At 40.5% G+C, this 14240-nt stretch overlaps 1 protein-coding gene and 1 non-coding gene across 2 annotated transcripts in view; one reads left to right on the forward strand and one right to left on the reverse strand.

Moving 5' to 3' along the window:
* The window catches only part of SH3D19 (SH3 domain containing 19), a 183954-nt gene that overhangs the window by 53195 nt on the left and 116519 nt on the right, over positions 1-14240 (forward strand). The window lies entirely within an intron of this gene.
* On the reverse strand, positions 1763-1869 carry LOC126005586 (U6 spliceosomal RNA). The gene has a single exon (XR_007494633.1). It is a non-coding gene; the product is annotated as a U6 spliceosomal RNA (small nuclear RNA).

The raw sequence follows: 14240 nt of genomic DNA on the forward strand, positions 1-14240 counted from the left end.
TACTTCCCCAGCTCAATCATATAATTCCTTTTTATGGGTTTGTTCAAATGACTCCTTAGTAAAGCCCTTCTTGACTATTCTGTTTCATGCCAATTGCCTTGGACCCTGGGGCTCTCTGAGCAAGGGCTGTGCAGGGAGGGATATTTGCCTAGTGCTTATCCCAGGGCCTGAGCCTGGTGCCTGGCAGACAGGATCTTCTCAGGACTTTTTCAGGGTTCACTGTTCATAGGCAAACCCCATGAGTGAAGTGCCATATTCTGGGGTCTCCCCAGCAGGACTGATTGTGGGGGTTTTAGACCCAGTGTTGATGCCAGTGATGGATGATTGCTGCTCTTTTGTCAATTGCTTGAGGGTTTATGATACTGACTAGAGTCAAAAACCTCTGCTTTCTCCTTTCTGGTCCACTCCAGAGACTTACCCAACATCAGGAGCAGTAGGAAGACACCTTCAGCAGGATCCATGTCTCCTGTCCTCAGAATCCTTACCTCCTTCTTCCCGTGCTCTGATTCTCAAGAGGCTCTGATTCCCAAGCCAAGGACTGCCAGATCTAGTTAGGAACAGAACAGCCTCAAAAAATGGGGCAGGAATGGCTTCTTTTTGATAGAGTCTTACACTTTACTCCTCTTCTCTAGGTTTTCTTCTGAGGACAAGTACTGAATGGCCTAGAGTAGATCTAGCTTTGGGTCCTGTGGCTCCACTTTGTCTGAAGCTTGAGCCCCACCCCACCCCCTCCACCCTGGGCTGGCCAAGAGATCTGTGCACTGTGAGGTGGAGGGTTTCTGTCTGTGAGGTGAAGAGGTAGGGAGGGTCTTGTGCAGAATGGTTGCAGCAGCTCTTGCTTGAGGTTGGAGAGCATTGGATGGAACAGGACCCTCTGTCTAGCATGGAAAAAGAAGGTGAACATTGCTCCTGCTTCTTCAAAAGCTGGAATGGGAAGAGAGGGCATTAGTGTACTGCCTGGCTAAATTTTTCTGGCTTATGTTCTTGTTTTTGTGCCCCACCCACTGATGCTCAGGGGTTACTCCTAACTCTGTACTCATAAATTATTCCTGGTGGTCCTTAGGGGACCCTAGGGGATGCCAGGATCTAACCTGACTCAACTGTGTGTCAGGCAAACATCCTACCCTCTGTATATCTCTCTAGCTCAAACACATTTTTTGTTGCATCAAGGAGATAGTATGGGAATTAGGGCACATTCCTACCAATTTAAAAGTAGCTCAATTTGAGGACTTTTTGTGACTGATGGGGAGGCAATGGAAATTAGCAAACTAGTTCTACAAGGCTGGTGTTATCTGACCATAGAGTTATATTCTTTAATCAGGAGATACTTTTTTTTTCTCCTGAAAATACATTCAAGAAGTTTGTTATATCATTGTAAATAACACCTTGTTGAACGGAATGCCTTTGTGGGAAGAAATATTCCTTTCTCTTTACTATCTCAATAAGGGCTAAATGCTATCATTTAAAATAATTATTAAAACATTTCTGTATAGAATTGTTTTTTTCCTTTGGGCAACAGTGGCAGAGGGGCTACTCCTGGCTTATTATTTAGGGATCACACCCAGCATATTCAAGGGATCATTTGATGCCAGTGCTCAAAACCTGAACCTCATGCATATGCCAAGTCTGTTAAACTATTTCTCTGGCCCATGAGTTAGCAAATTTAAATAAATTATTTATATTTGTTATGTAACTTAAAAGAATTGAATATAGAGAGCCACCTCTTTCTTTTAAATATTACTTTTATTTCCTTTTTTTAAAAAAAATTATGGAATGCTTCACGAATTTGCGTGTCATTCTTGCGCAGGGGCCATGCTAATCTTCTCTGTATCGTTCCAATTTTAGTATATGTGCTGCCGAAGGGAGCACTAAATATCCCTTTTTAATGTTATCTGGCTGTAGATAGTATAGAAGGTGAAGCTCTTGCTTTGCAGGAGGTGAATTTGGTTTTGATATCTGGCACCACACATGATTTCCTGAGCATATAGCACAGGAGTGATCCCTGAACATAGCCAGGTATATTTCAAAAAACAAACATTACTTTCCAGCTGTACCATCATTGAGGTTTATATTTTCTAGACATTCTTTGATTGTCTTGACATTTTATTGACATTTCAGTTTTTGAACTGTGGAAACTAGCCTGCATTTTTGTCTCTTTTATAACCCACAACATCTGTCTGGTCATAGGCTGCAGGATGGCCTGAAGGAGGAAAATTTTAGAGCCAAATAAAAGTACCACAGATCTTCAGATAGAAAGTCTCATTACTTACTTAAAAGGGAATGGATTAAGGCCCTAGAATAGAAAGCAAAGATAATTTTAGCTGTAATGCCCAGAAGTTCGATATTAGTATTCGGATCTCAGTGTTTGTCATTAATCATATAGACAATGAAAAACTTGATAGAGAAGGAACGACAATTTAAATATTTTATCCTTGTTATAATTAAAGTGCCTTTTCTGTTTACAGAGGGCATTGTCCGAAAGATTAAATTGATTCTAAATAATTGAACATGTAATTATTTACAGAAGCTTGATACCATACTAGGACTCTAGGGAAGTATGGTCTCATTTTTAGTTTATAATGAGGACATTGAAGACCTTGCAAATTAGATTACTTAACTACTTTTATACTATGCAGTATCAAAGCTGGAGTTTGCTTTTATGTCCTACTCTGGTAATCAGATTCAAATTCAGATCTTTTGATTTATTGTCTACTCATCTTTCTCTCCATGATCCTTCCACATAGCCTCTGAAATTTACAAGATACCATTTACTCAGTAATCCTTTTTCTAGTCTGTTATGAGGGACATTTCTAAAAGAGAGAAGTGATTTATCAAAAAAGCCTTTATCCTCTTGAAGTATCTACCATGAGAAGTTCTTTGGAGGAAATTAAGATAAGGAAGCTTGGATAATGCCAAACTTAAAAAAATTATTTGTATTAAATCATTGTGAGGTACAGAGTACAAAGTTTCAACACATCTCATCTCTTCACCAGATTTTATTTCCGGCTGCCTGTTTCTCCAAGTGCTCTCTTATCCCAACTTGCTTTCTCATACCTAGCCTGCCTCTTCTTTTTCTTCTTTCTCCTCCTCCTCCTCCTCCTCCTCCTCCTCTTCTTACTCCTCCCTCCTTCGCTGTTCTCTCTTTTCTCTCTTCCTCTTTTTTGCGGGGGGGGGGGCGAGGGGGAGGGGGGGCGGGAAACTGGGCCACACCCAGAGTTGCTCAGGGGTTACTCCTGGCTCTGGGCTCAGAAATTGCTACTGGCAGGCTCAGGGGACTACATGGGATGCAGGAGATGGAACCTGGGTTCGTCCTGCGTGCAAGGCAAACACCTTACCATTGTGCTATAACTCCAACCCCTTTTCTTCTTTTCTCTCCTCTTCCCCCTTTTTTTCTTTTAGGCACCATGGTTTGCAATACAATTTTGTTGTTGTTGTTTTGTTTTGGGGCCACACCTGGTGACCCAGGTTACTCCTGGCTATGCACTCAGAAATCGCTCCTGCACTCAGAAATCGCTCCTGGTTTGTTGGACCATATGGGATGCCGGGGGTTCGAACCAAAGTCTGTCCTGGGTCAGCCCTGTGCTAGGCAAGTGTCCCACCGCTCTGGCAATACTATTACTGAAGGCATGTCATGCATATCACTTTACTTCCTTTCAGTTTCTTGTTCTTGTCAGGAGTGATTATTTCCAGCTACAATCGTCATTGTGGCTCCTTTTCAGTCCTAACTAGTGCCAAAATTTTAAATTGGGTAATGCGAAAAAACATCACTGAAATGACTTCTAACCCTCTGAGGAGATCAATAATTAATAGGCAGGCAGGTGATTAACTACTAAGGGAAGAGAGAGTTAAAAGTTAAGCTTGACTGTACAAAGCAGAGGCATTTGGGATATTTGAGAATTACTATAGCTGGGGCTAGAGAGATAGTTTGGAGGTAAGGCATTTGCCTTGCATGCAGAAGGATGGTGGATCGAATCCTGGCATCCCATATGGTTCCCTGAGCCTGCCAGGAACAATTTCTGAGCATAGAACCAGGAGTAACCCCTGATAGCTGCCAGGTGTGACCCAAAAACCAAAGAAAGAGACAGAGGGGGGGAGGGGAGAGAATGATAATTACTCTAGCTACAGCAAATGAACAGTGAAAGGGATGCGGGCCAGACCACTGAGCCCTGTGAGAAGGGCTTTGAATTTTATTCTTTCTTGGGGTGGGCAGGGTGTGTTGGGTATTAAATTTGCCGTATAAATGTGAGGCTTACTCAGACCTGAAGCAGTTTCTGAGTGCAGAGCCAGGAGTAACTCCTGAGTGCCACTGGGTGTGGCCCCCAAACCAAAAAAAAAAAAAAAATAGTGGTATTTGGGGACCATATGGGATGCTGGGGATTTCACCTGGTTGGCCATATACAAGGTAAACATTTTAGTTGTTTCTACATTTTGGCTATTGGGAATAGTGCTACAATGAACATAGAAGTACAAACGTTCTTTTCTGTGGAGTGTTTTTGAGCCCTTGGGGGTATTTTCCAAATAATGGAATTGCCTAGCCATTATGAGATCCTAATTTTGTTCCTTTGTACCTTATACCACGTCTTCTTCCATCACAATTCCACAGGGAGTTTTGTTTTGTTTTTGTTTTTGTTTTTGAGTCATACCCGGCAGCACTCTACCCTGGGCTCTAGGCTCAGAAATCACTCCTGGCAGGCTCTGGAGACCATATGGGATGCTGGGATTTGAACCACTGTCCTTCTGCATGCAAGGCAAATGCCTTACCTCCATGCTATCTCTCTGGCCCGAAGGGAGTTTTTAAAATTCTTTTTTTTTTTTTTAAAGCGTTGTTAAGACATACAGCACAGGTATTCTGGCAAATTGTCTTGCATATGGCTGACTCCAGATCAATCACAGTACCACATACCTTTCACCAATACGTGCAAGGAGTGATCCCTGAACACAGGACCAGGAAAAGGAATAGCTCCTGAGCCTCAGGGGCTGTGGCTCAAAGCCTGCCCCCCAAATGAAGAAGTTATTTGCAAGTCTTATATCAGATATACTTTATACCCAGATTGCATAAAGCACTTGTTAAAATTCTGGTTGTATTTTGAGTGTAGGACCAGAAGAAGATAATAAGTAATGACTAATTTTTGGCATGAGACAATGGAGTTGTAGAAAAACTTTTTGGTCTTTCTTTTTAAGGAGAGGATATTGTAGGAAAAACATTTTTGGAGTTGGAGAAGTTCATTTATTAGACATGTTAAGTTTAATATGGGGCTGGAGCAGTGGTGTAGAGGTAGGGCATTTGCCTTGCACACAGCTGACCTAGGATGGACCTCATTTCAATCCCAAGCATCCCCCAAGCTAGGAGCGATTTCTGAGCACATAGCCACTGGGTGTGGCTCAAACCCCCCCCAAAAAAAAGTTTAAGATGCTTGATATCTAATAGAGATGTTTAGTTAACTCTTAAATGTAGGCATCAAGAATCAAGAGATTGCCACACATTTGAAGGGTGAGGCTAGGGTGTTACCATGTGTCATTATTTCAAACCATGAGATGAGATAAGATGACAATCACTTAGGGAGTGAAACCCACTGTGAGATTTAAGGATGGAGCACACCAAAATTCAGCTGAGATGAACAGGAGCTTTTAAGGACTGACAGTGAAATAGACAGAGAACTGGAAGCCAAATATAGAAGGTAATTCAAGAATTAAGTGGTAAACTGCTAAATGCAGACTTCCAAGAACTGACTTTTGGATTAGCATTTGGATCCTGTGTGCAAGGATTAGCATTCATGGAATGGAATAGATTCAAGAGAAAAGGAAAAAAGGAAGGAATCGGAGATAATACATAAAAGCAAAAATTTAGGCAGTTTGCTCTTGGGGGAGTAGAAAAATGGCTGCTAAAAGAACTTGGATTGACTTGTTTTGTTTTTATTTTATATTAAAATAGGGGAGGGACTGGAGAGATAGCACAGCAGTAGGGTGTTTGCCTTGCACGTGGCCAACCCGGGATGATTTAGGACTGATCATGGTTCAATCCTAGGCTTCCCATATGGTCCCTCGAGCTTGCCAGGAGTGATTTCTGAGTGCCAGTCAGGAGTAACTCCTGAGCACCATCAGGTGTGCCCCCCCAAATTAAAATTAAATGGGGGAAATTTAATCACGTTTGCATGCTAATGTAATAATCCAGTAAAGAGAGAAATTGGCACAGGAGAAAAAGCAAGAAAATTGCCAATTGGTCCTTTCGAAGACGGGAAGGGACTAACCCTCACATGCCAGATTGTGTTTGAAGGTCCTTACAGACAAATTTCATACCACAAAAACAAAAGTAGGTGTGTGGGTGTAGGAGACATGGTACGGGAAGGGACTGTTATTATCTGGAGAGTGATTATCTGGGCAATTTACCAACTAAATTGCAAAGAAGATAAGTAAAGAACAAGGTGGTGGATGGGAGGTAGAGAGAGCAAAGCCAGGTAACAATTAGTAGATTATGGGCCAGCAGTATTATATAGTGGGTAAGGCATGTACCTTGCACATAGCTGAATACAGTTCAATCCCCAGCATCATAAGGTCCTCCAGCCATCTCTAGAGCAAATATAGATCCTTTTTTTTTCTCATTCAGTTAGATGTCTTGGTTTCAGCTTGTGTTTCTTTTGCCATGTAGAAACTATAATTTGATGAGAATTCTCTTCTTTGCTAACTAAAAATATACTGGCTAGACTTCTACCCAGCTGGGCTTAATTCTCAGCACTAAAGTCCTGAATATTATGGGTCAAAACAAAACAAAACAAAACTTGGTCTAATTCAGAAATAACTAGACTCTTTCCAGACTCACATTTGGAAATTTTTGTTTTGTTTCGTTTTTGGGCTTCACCCGGTGACACTTAGTGGTTACTCCTGGCTATGTGCTCAGAAATCATTCCTGGCACCATATGGGATGCCGGGAGATCGAACCGCGGTCTGTCCTAAGCTAGTTCAGGCAAGGCAGACACCTTGCACCACTGCTCCTGCCCCTGGAAAATATTTTTGACAAGAGTTTAGAGAGGTCAGAGTGATAATACAGCAGATAGGCATTTGCCTCCCAATTTGAGTTCTGTACTTGACATCCTATATGGTCCCTGAACCTGTTAGGAGCAATTTCTTTTTTATTTTATGAGAAATTTTTATTTTTATTTTTACCACAGTGGATTAAAAATCTTTCACAGTAATATTTTAGGTACATAGTGACATTGAATCAGGGGTATTCCCACCACCAATGTTGTCCTCCCTCCAACCCTATTCCCAGCATGCTTCCCATATTCCCCTCCTTTGCCCCCTGGGTTGCTAGTATAAGTGGTCTCCTCTGTGTCTAGCTTGTTGTAGATTCGGTATCAATTCTGTTGCTGTTAGCTTTGGATTTGGTGTTTAAGTCTGATCATTTTTTATTTCTACTTGATGTTCATACAACTGGTCTTGGTATCTTCCATTATTTCTCCTCCAATTTGTGAGGTAGAAAAAGGTGGTTCATTTTGGTGGGTCTATGCAAACAATATTGCCACTCTAACACCGTTTTTACTGTGTTCTTTTGACTCTAACCCTTAAAAAAAACCTTAAACTTTTGATGTTAACTTAAACTAATATGCATGAAAATATAAAAAAATACTATGCCTTCAATGTTTAAGGAGTCACATAAATCTCATGGCCTTAGATTGCTTTGTGTACTGCTAAGAAATGTTATAATGTACTACAATTGGGGGACTTGTGGACAAAGTAATTGTACATGGGTTCTGCCTTATTTTTCTTAATGTTCTTTGACTGTAAGTTCAATATTTAGGCGTCAACAAGGGGATTTCTTTTGAGAACTCTGTTTATGGGCAATTGTCCTTCCACTGTAACTTTACCTTCTCCTTTTTGCATCATTGTTCTCATAATAAAAAAAAATTAAAAAAAGAAAAGAAAAAGGTGGTTCAAGTGATATGGTTCTGTTAGAAGGAAAGAAGAAAAATAAAGGGAGGGGCAAAAATCAAACAAGCAAAAAATTAGAGGAGTCCTAGAGGCTATAAGTATCAATTTAAGAGAAGAAAGGGGAAAAGGAAGAAAAACATAACAAGAATACAAAAAAGAAAAAACAAAAACCCAACCCAAAAAGCAATAAAGACAACAACTAAACAATAACCATGGTCCTGAGATAAAAACAAGACAAAGCTCAAAACAAACAAACAACAAAAAACCAAAACAAACAACAACAATAACAAAACGTATTAATTTATGCTTTTTTTTTTTTTTGCATAGGTACAGTACATATTGGGGAGATTAGAAAGGGAGCTATCTTGGCCTAAGAAATATACAGTTTCTCCACCCTTGAAGTATACTGTCATGGGAATAACCACAGGTTTGTTAGGAGCAACTTCTGAGAGCAGAGCCAGGAGTATCCCGAGTGCTGCTGGTGTGGTCCAAAAACAAACAAATAGAGTTCAGAAAGGTAAAATTATCTTTTTTTTTTTTTTTTTTTTTGTGGTTTTTGGGTCACACCCGGCAGTGCTCAGGGGTTACTCCTGGCTCCATGCTCAGAAATTGCTCCTGGCAGGCACAGGGGACCATATGGGACGCTGGGATTCGAACCGATGACCTCCTGCATGAAAGGCAAACGCTTTACCTCCATGCTATCTCTCCAGCCCCAGGTAAAATTATCTTACAGTTAGAAATTGTGTTTGGGGAGCTGGAGAGATAGCATGGAGGTAGGATGTTTGCCTTGCATGCTGAAGGACAGTGTTTCGAATTCTGGCATCCCAATTGTCCCCTGAGCCTGCCAGGAGCAATTTCTGAACATAGAGCCAGGAGTAACTCCTGAGCGCTGCCAGGTGTGACCCCCCCCCAAAAAAAAAAAACAGACAAAAAAAAAAGAAATTATATTTGATATATAAAGACAATTTTTATATATCTGAAGGTGGATGCATTGTTAGGATCATATTTTGTTTTGCTTCCTTATCATTTGTTGCCAATGGGACTACTTGGGTCTTAAACTATAGTGTGTAGGGCACTTAATTTGCTTGTGGCCAACCTGGCTTTGATCATTGGCACCAGGGTTTCTAGGTCCCCTGAGCCTACCAGGAGTAATCTTTGAGCATTGAGCCAGGAATAAGCTTGAAAACCTCTATGTGTGTCCCCCAAACAAACAAAAAACAAAAGAGTACTTGTTAAGAGTGGAGAGATAATATAGCATGTAGACCTGGTTCAGTCTTCAACATCACATTTGGTCCCCTGAGTTCTGCCAGGATGATCCCCTTGAGTGCAATCAGTAGTAGGCCCTCAGCACAACTGTATGGCTCAGAAACAAAAGAAAAATGAAAAGAATACTTTTGTTTTGTTTTGTTTTTGAGTCACACCTGGCGGCGCTCAGGGGTTACTTCTGGCTCTGCACTCAGAAATTGTTCCTGGCAAGCTCTTGGGGACCATATGGAATTGATCCAGGTTCCATCTTGGGTTGGCTGTGTACAAGGCATGAAAGAATACTTGTTTAGGGGTCAGAAATAATACTGTGAAAGGGTGCTTGGCTTGCTTGTGGTTGGCCCAAATTCCATTCCATTCCTGAAACCAACACTTTTTTTTTTGGTTTTTGGGTTACTCCCGGCAGCGCTCAGGGGTCACTCCTGGCTCTATGCTCAGAAATTGCTCCTGGCAGGCTTGGGGGACCATATGGGATGCCGGGATTCGAACCACCATCTGTCAGAGTTCAAAGGTCCTACCCTCCCTTTGTACTATCACTCCAACACTGGGTCAAGTTCTTTTGAATAAGTCAGCACTGGGCCAATGAAACTTTATTTAGTTTAGAATGAATTTAGATGACTTTTTATCCAGAAGAAACCAAGAATTTTTATGATCTTTTCCAGGAATAGTACTTTCCTAGGAATTTTAGAAGAGCTCTGGGTACATTTTTATTAAATGCTGAGATGTTGGGAAGAATCCATCTCAGTCCTGAATTTCTCCTGAAGATTTGATACTACTATGGATAGAGTTCATTTTTCTGTAGTAGAGGATTCATTTAAAATCTTGCAAAAAAATGATGCATCTTTCCTTATTCTCTAACAAAAACAAAAACCATAGAAGTATCCTTATTACTCTATTTTAAAACAATACTTATGGGCCCGGAGAGATAGCACAGCGGCGTTTGCCTTGTAAGCAGCCGATCCAGGACCAAAGGTGGTTGGTTCGAATCCCGGTGTCCCATATGGTCCCCCGTGCCTGCCAGGAGCTATTTCTGAGCAGACAGCCAGGAGTAACCCCTGAGCACCGCCAGGTGTGGCCCAAAAACCAAACAAAATAAAAAAAATAAAAAATAAAACAATACTTAATTGACCCCATTTCTTCCCCCTTCCCCACCAGATAGTACTGGGAGTAATCTGCTTCCATTTCACAAGACAAACTTGGGTTCAATTCCCAGCACTCTTTATGGTCCCCCTGCTTGTCAGGAGTAATCCCTGAGGGCAGAACCAGGAATAAATCCCAAGCATAACAAGCAGTGGCCCAAAATCTAAAGGAATAAAAAAGACATACAAATTAATATTAGTGCATTAGTGAGTTTTAAAACCCAAGTCAGAAAGGTCGGCAGTGATAAATACTTTTTTTTTTTTTATTTTTTTTTTTTATTTTATTATTTTTTTTTTAATTTTTTTTTTATTTAAACACCTTGATTACATACATGATTGTGTTTGGGTTTCAGTCATAAAAGGAACACCACCCATCACCAGTGCAACATTCCCATCACCCAAGTCCCAAATCACCCTCCTCCCCACCCAACCCCCGCCTGTACCCTAAACAGGCTCTACATTTCCCTCATACATTCTCAATATTAGGACAGTTCAAAATGTAGTTATTTCTCTAACTAAACTCATCACTCTTTGTGGTGAGCTTCCTGAGGTGAGCTGGAACTTCCAGCTCTTTTCTCTTTTGTGTCTGAAAATTATTATTACAAGGGTGTCTTTCATTTTTCTTAAAACCCATAGATGAGTGAGACCATTCTGCGTTTTTCTCTCTCTCTCTGACTTATTTCACTCAGCATAATAGATTCCATGTACATCCATGTATAGGAAAATTTCATGACTTCATCTCTCCTGACAGCTGCATAATATTCCATTGTGTATATGTACCACAGTTTCTTTAGCCATTCATCTGTTGAAGGGCATCTTGGTTGTTTCCAGAGTCTTGCTATGGTAAATAGAGCTGCAATGAATATAGGTGTAAGGAAGGGGTTTTTGTATTGTATTTTTGTGTTCCTAGGGTATATTCCTAGGAGTGGTATAGCTGGATCGTATGGGAGCTCGATTTCCAGTTTTTGGAGGAATCTCCATATCGCTTTCCATAAAGGTTGAACTAGACAGCATTCCCACCAGCAGTGGATAAGAGTTCCTTTCTCTCCACATCCCCGCCAACACTGTTTATTCTCATTCTTTGTGATGTGTGCCATTCTCTGGGGTGTGAGGTGGTATCTCATCGTTGTTTTGATTTGCATCTCCCTGATGATTAGTGATGTGGAACATTTTTTCATGTGTCTTTTGGCCATGCGTATTTCTTCTTTGTCAAAGTGTCTGTTCATTTCTTCTCCCCATTTTTTGATGGGGTTAGATGTTTTTTTCTTGTAAAGTTCTGTCAGTGCCTTGTATATTTTGGAGATTAGCCCCTTATCTGATGGGTATTGGGTGAATAGTTTCTCCCACTCAGTGGGTGGCTCTTGTATCCTGGGCACTATTTCCTTTGAGGTGCAGAAGCTTCTCAGCTTAATATATTCCCATCTGTTAATCTCTGCTTTCACTTGCTTGGAGAGTGCAGTTTCCTCCTTGAAGATGCCTGTAATGTCCTGTAGTGTTTTGCCTATGTGCTGTTCTATATATCTTATGGTTTTGGGGCTGATATCGAGGTCTTTAATCCATTTGGATTTTACCTTTGTACATGATGTTAGCTGGGGGTCTAAGTTTAATTTTTTGCAAGTGGCTATCCAATTGTGCCAACACCACTTGTTGAAGAGGCTTTCCCTGCTCCATTTAGGATTTCCTGCTCCTTTATCAAAAATTAGATGGTTGTATCTCTGGGGAACATTTTCTGAGTATTCAAGCCTATTCCACTGATCTGAGGACCTATCCTTATTCCAATACCATGCTGTTTTGATAACTGTTGCTTTGTAGTACAGTTTAAAGTTGGGAAAAGTAATTCCTCCCATATTCTTTTTCCCAATGATTGCTTTAGCTATTCGAGGGTGTTTATTGTTCCAAATGAATTTCAAAAGTGTCTGATCCACTTCTTTGAAGAATGTCATGGGTATCTTTAGAGGGATGGCATTAAATCTGTATAATGCCTTGGGGAGTATTGACATTTTGATGATGTTAATCCTGCCAATCCATGAGCAGGGTATGTGTTTCCATTTCCGTGTGTCCTCTCTTATTTCTTGGAGCAGAGTTTTATAGTTTTCTTTGTATAGGTCCTTCACATATTTAGTCAAGTTGATTCCAAGATATTTGAGTTTGTGTGGTACTATTGTGAATGGGGTTGTTTTCTTAATGTCCATTTCTTCTTTATTACTGTTGGTGTATAGAAAGGCCATTGATTTTTGTGTGTTAATTTTGTAGCCTGCCACCTTGCTATATGAGTCTATTGTTTCTAGAAGCTTTTTGATAGAGTCTTTAGGGTTTTCTAAGTAGAGTATCATGTCATCTGCAAACAGTGAGAGCTTGACTTCTTCCTTTCCTATCTGGATTCCCTTGATATCCTTTTCTTGCCTAATCGCTATAGCAAGTACTTCCAGTGCTATGTTGAATAGGAGTGGTGAGAGAGGACAGCCTTGTCTTGTGCCAGAATTTAGAGGGAAGGCTTTCAGTTTTTCTCCATTGAGGATAATATTTGCCACTGGCTTGTGGTAGATGGCCTTCACTATATTGAGAAAGGTTCCCTCCATTCCCATCTTGCTGAGAGTTTTGATCAAGAATGGGTGTTGGACCTTATCAAATGCTTTCTCTGCATCTATTGATATGATCATGTGGTTTTTATTTTTCTTGTTATTGATGTTGTGTATTATGTTGATAGATTTACGGATGTTAAACCAGCCTTGCATTCCTGGGATGAAACCTACTTGATCGTAGTGGATGATCTTCTTAATGAGGCATTGAATCCTATTTGCCAGGATTTTGTTGAGGATCTTTGCATCTGCATTCATCAGTGATATTGGTCTGTAATTTTCTTTTTTGGTAGCGTCTCTGTCTGGTTTAGGTATCAAGGTGATGTTGGCTTCATAAAAGCTATTTGGAAGTGTTTCTGTTTGTTCAATTTCATGAAAGAGTCTTGCCAAGATTGGCAGTAGTTCCTCTTGGAAAGTTTGATAGAATTCATTAGTGAATCCATCTGGACCTGGGCTTTTGTTTTTCGGCAGACATTTGATTACTGTTTTAATTTCATCAATGGTGATGGGGGTGTTTAGATATGCTACATCCTCTTCCTTCAACCGTGGAAGATTATAAGAGTCCAAGAATTTATCCATTTCTTCCAGGTTCTCATTTTTAGTGGCGTAGAGTTTTTCAAAGTAGTTTCTGATTACCCTTTGAATCTCTGTCATATCAGTAGTGATCTCTCCTTTTTCATTCCTGATACGAGTTATCAAGTTTCTCTCTCTCTCTTTCTTTGTTAGGTTTGCCAGTGGTCTATCAATCTTGTTTATTTTTTCAAAGAACCAACTTCTGCTTTCGTTGATCTTTCGGATTGTTTTTTGAGTTTCCACTTCGTTGATTTCTGCTCTCAGCTTTGTTATTTCCTTCTGTCTTCCTGTTCTTGGGTCCTTTTGTTGAGCATTTTCTAGTTCTATTAGCTGTGTCATTAAGCTACTCAGGTAAGCTCCTTCTTCCTTCCTGATGTGTGCTTGCAAAGCTATAAATTTTCCTCTCAGTACTGCTTTTGCTGTGTCCCATAAGTTCTGAGAGTTTGTGTCTTTATTGTCATTTGTTTCCAGGAACCTTTTTATTTCCTCCTTGATTTCATCTCGGACCCACTGGTTATTGAGCATGAGGCTGTTTAACTTCCAGGTGTTAAAGTGTTTCTTCTGAGTCCCTTTGGAGTTCACAAATAATTTCAGAGCCTTGTGGTCAGCGAAGGTAGTCTGCAAAATTTCTATCCTCTTGATCTTATGGAGGTATGTTTTATGTGCCAGCATGTAGTCTATCCTGGAGAATGTCCCATGTACATTGGAGAAGAATGTGTATCCAGGTTTCTGGGGATGGAGTGTCCTATATATATCCACT

The sequence above is a fragment of the Suncus etruscus genome, chromosome 3 (assembly GCF_024139225.1).
Source record: "Suncus etruscus isolate mSunEtr1 chromosome 3, mSunEtr1.pri.cur, whole genome shotgun sequence".
Lineage (NCBI taxonomy): Eukaryota > Metazoa > Chordata > Mammalia > Eulipotyphla > Soricidae > Suncus > Suncus etruscus.